Source organism: Eptesicus fuscus, chromosome 11 (assembly GCF_027574615.1).
Source record: "Eptesicus fuscus isolate TK198812 chromosome 11, DD_ASM_mEF_20220401, whole genome shotgun sequence".
Classification (NCBI taxonomy): Eukaryota; Metazoa; Chordata; class Mammalia; order Chiroptera; family Vespertilionidae; genus Eptesicus; species Eptesicus fuscus.
In genome coordinates, this window is record NC_072483.1 from 81,012,442 (window position 1) to 81,023,431 (window position 10,990).

Consider the following 10,990-nt stretch of genomic DNA (forward strand, 5'->3'; position numbering starts at 1 on the left):
ATAATTTCTATGTCATTTGAATACTTGGGAGGTTCTTCAGCTTATTCATAATAGTGCCTATTGTAGAAAGTCAGGAGAGACTTTGGAAGCCAGTTTGTACCAAGTGTAATGCATTATGTTGGCTGAAAACAGCTTTATTATTCTAGCAAACTATGCAATAATAAAAGCTACAGTGGTCCATGTATCATCTACCATGGTACAGTGATATATAATTGCACAATTATTCTTGTGACTAATATTTTCAGGTCTTTGGTCTATAGGAAGAAATTGAAGCCATAGAAAACAAATCGTGTAGGAAAAACACATATAGTAACACAGGGAGAAAGATGAGAAACAGGGATTGATCTAAAGAGCACCTTTTTAAAAAATATATTTTTTATTGATTTCAGAGAGGAAGGAAGAGGGAGAGAGAGATAGAAACATCAGTGATTACAGAGAATCATTGATCGGCCACCTCCTGTGCGCCCCACACTGGGGACTGAGCACACAACCCGGGCATGTGCCCATACCAGGAATCAAACCATGACCTCCTGGTTCATAGGTCAATGCACAACCACTGAGCCACACTGGCCGGGCTAAGGAGCACCCTTATGTTCAAGACTGTCAGGAGAAAAAGAAAAATGTAATGTTAGTTAGTCCCAGTTCTAACTTTTGCACTTGCCTCCACTCAGCCCCAGGGAGACCCACCACCCAACTCCATAACCTGGTCTTACACTGGAGGGACAGCTCCAAGCACAGAGTGATGGGGCTATTTTAGATCTAGTTACTAAGCCAAACAGGTCCTGTTACTTGGCTTGCTCTACTTCCTCCTGTCCCCTGCAGGGACTCGGCTTTATAAAGTCACAGCTTCAAGCAAAGATCAGAGTTGTTTCAACCTCCTTTCATGGTCAGGACGGGTCCACCCAGCCTTTGTTTTTACACAGTGATGCTGGCCTGGGTGCCCCACCACATGTGGGCCGCTTTGGTTTTCATTCTGCAGCAGGAGTCACACTCTCCATTCTGCCTATTTCTGGAGCTACAGCCCAGCAAGCCTATGCTGCAATCCCAGCTTACTGCTGAATGTTTCCATTTCTGGCCCATAAAATTGTTTAGCTATTGTTTGTTTGGTTTGGTTGTGTGTGTTTTTCCATAACTGTCTTTTAAGTTTGGAGCAGAGGGGAAATTCTTAAGGATACACTCATAGTACCACTTGATGGGGGAAGTCTGGAAAGAAAAATAAAGTAGGGTTAACTGTAGATAAATCTGTAGATCAGGGGTCAGAACGTGAAGGACATTAGAGTTTTGCTTAAGCATGGCCCTGTTTCCAAAGACAGAAGTAATCTAACCAAAGGCAGCAGGCGTGTTGGCTGAGGAAAGAATAATGTTCAATTGCATATTTACTATAAGACTAATACAGAGCCCAGCCAGTGTGACTCAGCAGTTGAGTATTGACCTATGAACCAAAAGGTTAAGGTTCGATTCCTGGTCAGGACACATGCCTCTGTTGGGGGCTCAGTCCCCAGTAGGGGGCATGCAGGAGGCAGCCAATCAATGATTCTCTTTCATTGATGTTTCTACCTCTCTCTCCCTCTCCTTTCCTCTCTGAAATCAATAAAAATATAGGGTTGTTTAAAAAAAAAAAAAAGACTAACACAGACACATTCTAAAGAGAAAGAAGATAAATAAAAACCTTGCCAGAATAATCCATATTATTTTACAGAGTCCGTCCATCCCATCAACACCCATGACCTTAAATTCAGAAGAAATGCAATCAGTATGTCTTCTCCCATGTGCCTTTTAGCTTTCTTTCAGGCCAACAGAAATACTGCTTCTCTGCCTCTTTTTCTGCAGCAGCCCAACCTAATTCCTTACTGTTGTGTTCCATTTCCATGTCCCCCTAAGGAATCCCTATTTTTTTTTAATCAGGTAGAGTCAGATGTTTCTTTCCAAACTTCTACCTATTCCTAAGTTAGTCCCATTCTTCTCTACAATATGTAGGCTTACACTGTTTGTCTGATTGATGTCACCCTTACCAATTATGTTTGCTTTCCACTTGATCTCAAGACAAAAAGAATTTTAAAGCTAGTTCCTATCCTCATTCCAGACTTGCCGCTTCCAAAACCCAAGCAATACTTTTCTGATCCCATAGAGGGTTGTGAATTCTTCTTTTTCTTTGTCTTGAAGTTTTTCCTCTGCCCCTGAGCAAACACGTGATGAGAAAAACAATTTTTGTTTTCTGAGTTGCTGCTAGGCATTTGACGGTATGATAATGCTGCTCATTTCAGAGTCTGGGCATTCAGGTAAAAATCTGAGTTAAGGACTCCTGGTGGTGTTGTTGTTTTCTTAGGCACTTTTTAAAACAACCACATAGAGTTAAGACCTTGAAAAGTTAGTAACCACTAACCAACCACCTTTAAATGATAGCTGCTTGCTACCTGCGCTCTCGCTCGCTCTCTCTCTCTCTCTCTCTCTCTCTCTCTCTCTCTCTCTCTCTCTCCTAGAACCAAGGACTGCCCTTCCCCAGCTCCTTGCAGAGGGACTGGGGGCACCCTGCTTCTAGAATATGGAAGGAATAAATTTTGTGACTACTTCCTTTGTGTGTGCATATTGAAACTGTGCCTTCAATCAAAATGACCCCATGGTTTCACTTCCCCAAAGCGGGAGTTTGGATGAGCTGAGGGAGCTACCTGGCAGCCCTGTGCAGGTGGTTTGTGCCCGCCTCATTCAGCAATTATAAACTGCCTATTCTTAATTCAATACACCAATTCCAGCTTCTCAACACAACATATCTAGAATCAGAGTATTCTGGCACCATAGGCCTTTATATTTTCCAAGCAGATGGCACATCCCTGAATAGAAAGGATCCACTAGGAAAATATAGTTATAGATACAGATATAGATATCCTTATATACTAGTATTTAGATATCCTTATCAACTTGTGGTAAAGAAGATTTCTTAAATAAGATGCTAAAAGCAAAATGATAAATAAACAAAAAGTATTAAAAAAAAGTTTGATCAACTTGTTTACAGCCAAATTTAGGCCTGTGTTATCCAAGACTCCATGGACAAAGCTAAAAGATAAGCAAAACTAATTGAGAGAAAGTATTGGCCACGTGTTGGAAAAAAGATCATTTTACAAAGTTATAAGAAGAAGACTAACAATATAATAGAAATGGGAACAGAGGCTAGGAACAGATGATTTCCAGAAAAGAAAATGCAAATAGCCCGTAAATACATGAAAAGATGTTCAATCTCACTAGAAGCCATGGAAATACTAATTAAAACAGTAATGACATAATATTTCTCTCCATTAGTTTGGCAAAACTGTTTCATTTTATTAATGAGCTATTGCAAGGTTTTGAGAAAGTGAATACTCTCTGACATTACTAGTGGGAATGTAAGTTGGTTTAACCAATGTGCACCTTCCCTACCCCCAGCAACTCCACATACAGGTTTCTATCTGAAACTCTGGTACTGTGCACAATCTGACACAGGCACGTATGTGAAGGTTCCATGTAGCACTGTTTATAATAGACAAAAATTAGTAATATTTTAACGGCCAACCAGTAAGGAAACAGCTAGAGAAATTGTAGATACCCATTGTGTATTTTATAGCTGTTAAAAGGACTATGCTAGATCCATTTGTGTCAACATGGATAAATCTCAAAACATCACTGCTAATTGAAATAGGCAACCTGAAGAATAACATGCATAATAGTACAGCATTTTGCCACACACACACACACACACACACAACGATACTAAAATAACATTTTGAAAACTCATAATAGTGGTTAGTTCTGGGAACTGGGGAAAAGTATATGTCACAAGTGAGAAGTGAGATAATAGTCGCTAACATTTATTAAGTACTTGCTGTGATATGGTGTTTAAATGTTTGACATATATCATTCCATTCAATCCTTAAAGCCACCCTATGATGTAGGTATTAATAACACATCCATTTTCCAAATAAGGAAATTTAGGCACAGACAGGTTAAATAACTTGCCTAAAGTTGCACAGGCAGTTAAGTGGTAGACTCTGCGACAATGCCTGGAATACCGCATTGGGATAGTGGGACAGTGTCCCAGAGGACTTCACAGCAGCTTTAACTATAGGTGCCTGGTGTTTTGGAAGGAGAATATCTTCAGGAATCACTTATATAGTTAAAAATTAATTTTAAATGGGAAAATTTATATCATACACAGAACAACCTCTAAAAGGAAAAGAATAAATGAACAAAGAGGGAGGGAGGGACAGGGGAGGGAGGGAGGGAGGGACGGAGGGAGGGAGGGAGGGAAGGGAGGGAGAGGGAGGGGAGGGAAAAGAGGAAGGAAGGAAGGAAGGAAGGAAGGAAGGAAGGAAGGAAGGAAGGAAGGAAGGAAGGAAGGAAGTCTTCTCCCATGTGTTTTCTAGTTTGGAGGAAGGAGGAAAGGGAGGAGGGAAGGGAGGAGGGGAGGGAGGAAGGAAAGAAGAAAGGGAGGGAGGGAGAGAGGGAGGGGAAGATAACAGAGAGGACTTTCGCCCCTCTTCATCTGTTAAGTGATGGATTTCATAGCTCTGGTTTATTGGACACTTCTATTGCTCCAAAATCCATACCATTATCAGGATTTATGTCAGCCAGGTTGAGAAACAGGGGATAAAAAGAAAAACAAACCCTTGGATTGTGAAACACTCTCCAGTCCACAACTGCCAGCACCACCAGTCCAAAATTCTCCTCAGAGACACTCTGTTTTGAGACGAGCCTTTCTTTGCCCTTGGAACTAATTCCTAACCCATTACAATCAGTTCTGTCTCATTACCCAAAGGATGTCGCTTGGCCCGCAGTTATCCTCATTGTTTGGCTCTGGTGGAGAGAAAAAGACAATTCCAATCAAATTGCTATTAAAGGGAGGAAGGAATGGAAAGCTTTTCTTAGTTTCTAAAAACTATCCATTGCCCCCCAAGACCTTCTGGGGGAGTCAGGGGGACCGGAGGCACTTCCATCTAAGCAGAGCCCTCTTTGATCAACCCAACAGTGTGGGAAACCAATTTTCTTAAAGAGAACACCCTACAGAATGATGAGCCAAAAATAAATTTTGCCACCAGGGTTAACCTTTCCTTCAACACAGAAAGTTCCAGGCCCTAGCACTGTGCCCTAAACTGTGTTCTTGGACTTGACTGATCCAATGTCTGCGGTCACCCTCTTTGGGGGGTGGAGAAATAGCTAAGGGAAGTGAGATTTGAGCTCCCCCACGTGGCTGCAGGCTTCTACTAAGCCGGATGGGGTGAATAGGTTTTTACAGGCTCTCCCAGATTTTTCAGGTCTGTGTGCAATTCTGACTTTCTTTCAATGCGTTTTTTATAGTGTTTTCTGAAATAACATCATTATTTGATGGGTTCTTGTCCTGAAACACTGAATACTTCAGTGATTATGACTGGGTTAGCCCAGAATATCTTTCTCAATAACAGAGAGTACAATCTGCTTATTCCTATGTTTTTTGCCAACCCACACAGCACTTGTTATGTGAATTCATTTTTTGAGCAAGTTTTTATTTTCAGAACTATGTTACAATTAATTTAGTACCTTATTTTTCAACTATTCAGTGGCCAAAAAGAAAAAATAGCTCTAGTGTGTGTCATTTACTCTACGGTAGTCCTCAAAACGGGTCTAATCTAGTCCTATGATTAAGAACAAAATAAACCATAATGGGTTTGATACACATTCTCAACCCCAAAAATACCTCAAAAACACAAAACACAGAGCCCCTTAGCTCCAGCCTGCAGTATTTTCTTCCTCCTCGTCTTAGGGACTCCTTCCAGATATAGAACAAGCCTTACATTTGGCAGTTCTTCTTGCTGCAGCAGCATATTTTCTGATTCCCAAGAAAGTGTTCTTTCTCTTAAAGAGTAAAATGACCAAAATTTAAAGGCAAACCACAAACTGGGGAAATACTGCAACTACAATGATAAAGCACTTCTACAAAACTATCAGAGAAAGACTATCACTCCAATAGATAAGGATATGAAGATTATTTCCAAAATAGAAAAAACTGATGGGCAACAAAAATTGCAAATGTGTCACCCTCTAAAAAAATCAAAGAAGCCCTAACCGGTTTGGCTCAGTAGATAGAGCATCGGCCTGTGGACTGAAAGGTCCCAGGTTTGATTCCAGTCAAGGGCATGTACCTTGGTTGCGGTCACATCCCTAGTAGGAGGTGTGCAGGAGGCGGCTGATCGATGTTTCTCTCTCATCGATGTTTCTACCTCTCTATCCCTCTCCCTTCCTCTCTGTTAAAAATCAATAAAATACTTTGGTTTAAAAAAATGAAATAAATAAAATAAAAAATAAATAAGTCAAAGAAATAAAAATTAAAACAAGATCAGATCTTTTATATATCATGTTAACAAAGATGTGAAAAAAATGTTAGAATGGTGTATTCATATTCAGTCGAAGAGACACTGGACAGTTTTTTTTTTTAAACAATTTGAAAAAAATATCAGTAGGAGCCTTAAAAATATTCATACCCTTTGACTTTGGGGATCGATACTAAGAGCATAATACAAAATAAGGGAAAAGTTTTATGTACAAAGATTCTTATTGAAATGTTATGGATAGAAACCATCTAAATAGTCAATATTAAAGGATTGGTTACTGCCATAGCATTCCTAGTTTAGTGTTTTTCATTTCTGGTTTTTCTGGTTCTATATTAGAAATACTTGGGGAATTTTATTTTTGCAATAGTGGTGTTCTGGCCTCATTTAGAACAACTGAATAAAAATCTCTGGAGTTGGGCTCTGAGCAGATATTATATTTTTTAACTATCCAAGTGGTTTTCCATGTTAAGGATTGAGAACCACTAGGCTAAGGAAACTACAGTAGATTCATTAAGTAGAATATTATACAACCAATAAAAATATGCTTCCAGAATTTTTAAAACATTTTTACTTAAAATTCTAATTGTGACATCCATTAATGTTAATTATTACTCTGATTTTTGCCAAATGGAGGTTTTTCTAATATCATCAGTTCTACATTTAGTAGCTGGCCTTGTACTCTAAGGAAGACTTCTCTAGTCTTCTCATTAATTTATTTATTTACATATTTTTCCAACTTCATTGAGATATAATTAACAAGTAACAATATAAAGGTTTAGAGTATACAAAATGATTATTTGATGCACATACATATTGTGAAATGATTACCATAATAAGGTACTTAGCACCTTCATCACCTCACATAACTACAATTTTGTATACATGGGTGGTAAGAACATTTCAGATCAACTTTCAGCTATATCATACAGTATTAACAATAGCCATCATGCTGAATATTGTATCCCCAAATCTCATTCATCTTATAACTGGAAGTTTATAGCCTTTAACCAACATCTCTCCATTTCTCCATGAACTCTAATTGCTGTGGCCCCCTTGGCTGCCATCTCCTCATAGGTTACAGGGAAAACTCAGTCCCTATTCTCTTGTCCAAAAGCGAAATTCTCCCAAATGGCATTTTGATGGAGAAAGAAGAAAAAAGTAACAATACTTTTTAAAGAAGAGAATGGAAGGAAAGAGAAGGAGACGTAAAAGAGGAAGAGGTAGAATTCTTAATAACATTGGAGAAAGCTTGTGACTGCTAATTTTTTTAAGAATACAAAATTATACATACAGTATGGTCTGAATTATGAGAAAACACACACACACACACACACACACACACACATACACACAGACCTAGGTCAGGATTAACAGAGATACTAATAACACTTGCCCTTCTGGATAGGCTTTTTCTTATTTTCAGTTTTTCTGTATTTTCCAAAGTTTTAAAAGTAGTATTTTCATAATGGAAAAAAATCATAACTGAGACAAACTGGATTTACTTTAAAATAAGAAGAAAAAGAGAGCAAAATGCCCCAATTATGGTGACCTTTTTCCTAGACAGAATTCTATAAGTTTTCATATTAAGACTAGAAATTCCACCTGGCATCCCAAAGTGTCACCCCTCACCATCATCACCACCACTAAAATTGTAGTGGTGGATTCCCAGGATCCAAAAGACTTGTAGTTCCAAATAAGATGCTACACACACTAAGTCTGCCTTCTCACTTACACTGACTTGAAGACTCTGTTGGTAGCCAGTGGTCAAAAGGCCCCCTGACATTTTATATAAATGCCAGAAATGGAACTCCAATTATCCAAATTCTTGACTTAATACTATGAAGCTGCCAGTAAGTTTTCAGGGTGGATGTTGAACTTTATGGTAATATTTAAAATCCATATAATTCAAAGAAAATGGGAAAGGTATTTTAAACAGCCCAAAGAACAAACAAATCTATAGGGGTTACTACACACAGAAACCTAACTCTCTTTGCTAGACTTGTATGTAGCACGTGCTCCACTAGGCTTCCTCTGTCATCTTGTATTGATAAATTCAGTATTTTTATTATTTAAAGAAATCTTGTCTAAAGATCTTATCTAAATGAACATAAACAAAATAAAAAGTCTTCCCCAAAACAAACATTTGCCTCTTTTGTTCACTGATTCCCCTGTAAAATTCAGTGTTTCTTCTTCTATGTAAACCTTGTATTTGTCATGGCTAACTCAGTTTTCTGCTATTCTGTTCATACATATTGAAGAACTCAATGACATAATTGCCTTTGCTTTTCACTCAGTTGCTTAGGGCTTATAAAAATAAAACACAAATACCCACAGCTGTTCTAGGCAATCACTCAGCTCTTTGAGAAAAAAAAAATACAGATATAGGGACAGGTGGCCTCACTCTCAGCACATTAAGAATCAAGGGTTCAAGGACTGCAGCTGTGTTTCTAGGCGAAAACCAGCAAACTCCCAAGTTTTCTAGGTTAACTATAGTTACCTATGGACACACAGGATCAAGGGAGGAGCCTTCCTTGAGTCTTGCTTTTCCTGGAAGCTGACCAACTGCTATCCAAGGTCTTTATGGGAATACTTCAGGATTTCTGATTACCCAGTGGAGATAGTTCAGCAGTCCAGAAAATGGGGAGTCAGCAACAGGCTGATTGTCAGGTGGTGAAGTTGGTAAAAAAAAAAAAAAAATTCACCAGGATATCTACCTGCCCTTCCTACAGCTAGCCTGATTGCAACAACTTGGCTTTCTAAGTACAATTGAGCAAAGGCATGGAGACAGAGCAAAAGAAGGCGATAGCTCAGATGGTTCTGAAGGAGACTACCTGGGTGATACTGTCTAATTCTACTCAATATACTCACAACACCCAACCTACTCAAAAACTCTGACTGCTACCCAGAAGTGAGATCACAGAAGTCGTGACTCTTGTTTTAAAGACTGGCTGCCTTAGTGTTTCAGCTGTGACTGTCCCCAAGGCTTTCCTTACAACCCCTTGAATCTCAGAGCTGTGCAACTGTTTTCAGCTTTATTTACATCTCTGACTTTAAATTCACCACAGAATTAAGTTGGGAGTCCCCGCTCTATCCCTTAGCCTTATGGGCCACAGCCCTGGCCAGATCGCCAGTTCTCCCAAGTGGTGAATGAATTAAATAGCAGTTTAAATCCCTATACCATCTTTCTCTCCTAAATGACCATTAAGCTTTTCCAAACCAATTGAGCCATTGACTCATGGACTATATTGGCACATCTCAAACATTTTTTATGGCAGCCCATTTACGCTATTTATTCTTAATTTCCAATGGAAGAAGAATTTAAGAAGACTAATCAAGATGATGATACAAGAAAAATCTAACAAAAGAAAAACCTAAAGGTTATGTCTCAGATATGTTAATAAATATTTATTAAATGAATGACTAGAAAACCATTACCAACTCAAGTCAACACTGATGATGCAATCATAAGAATCAGTTCTTCCAAGCATTATGGGAATTCCAATCATCTTTTATGTGGTCCAAATTTTAGTAATCATTAAGTGGATAGAGGATTCTGGGAATATGACAGAGTAGAAAGCACCAGGAATCAGTTTCCTCACCTAGGCAACAATTGTACTGGCAAGGTCTGTCTAATATAACATTTTTTGAACTCTGGAGTCTACTAAAGGTTTGCAACTTTCCAGGAAAAGCTTGGACAGTAAATTGTGGTCAATTTCAGTCAATTTTATCTCTTGGCACAGTAGCAGCTACCTATTGTCAGGAGGCTGTACACATATTCTAAGAGATACTTACATGCAAGCCTCAGGAGCCAGGATGGCTACGGTAAAAAGGACCCCATACACCAAGTACTGGGAATCTGTGCTCTGATAACTGTTTGGTCAGAGATAAAAACGGAAAGACCAAAGAGCAAAAAGACTATTTAAATCATTGCATTTGGGCTAAATTTGTTGTGGTTTTTTTCTTCTTCTTCTTTCTCCTACCTTGCAGGAATTTGTAAAGGAGACCACTTCAGTTTTGAAGAACTAAGGAACCTACATTTACTTAACACATTCAAGTGATAGTATAAGAAAATTGAATGATTTCACAGCAAAAGAATGCAAGAACTCTGATTAAAAACCTGAGTCTATATGGCTCATTTGAATACTACTTATTATTGCCTTTTGTCTGGTCCTGGAATGATTGACTTATAGACACTGGAGCTGGAGAATATTTTTGCTCGTGTTTCAACCTTCCCCATTTTACAAATGAGCAAACATCTTATTATTTGTTCATCCCAGTTTGGTTCCTTTAAGACCCATCCCCACCTCAACAAAGCATGCAGAATTCATGTAAAAGAGGTCCTCCACTAGGTTACATGATTCCCACACCTTCACTCACGCTGGGCCCCAGTCCTTGCCCCAGGCTCTCGATCTCTGTTAATGCTTCATCCAGACACTCCACTTGATGCATAACTCAGGGTAGTATCCCCCCTCAATGGTTCTGACTGTAGAGCCAGCTCCATTTCTAAGCAGTTCCTCAAGCTTTGACTCTAGGGTAAAAATAATCATATGAGCAGCTTTCCAGGTAATTTTCCTCTTGGTTTTACCTGGCTCTTAAGACCTCATCTATTGACCAGTTGGCAATATTCTCAGGTCTATTTTGACCTTGACAATGAG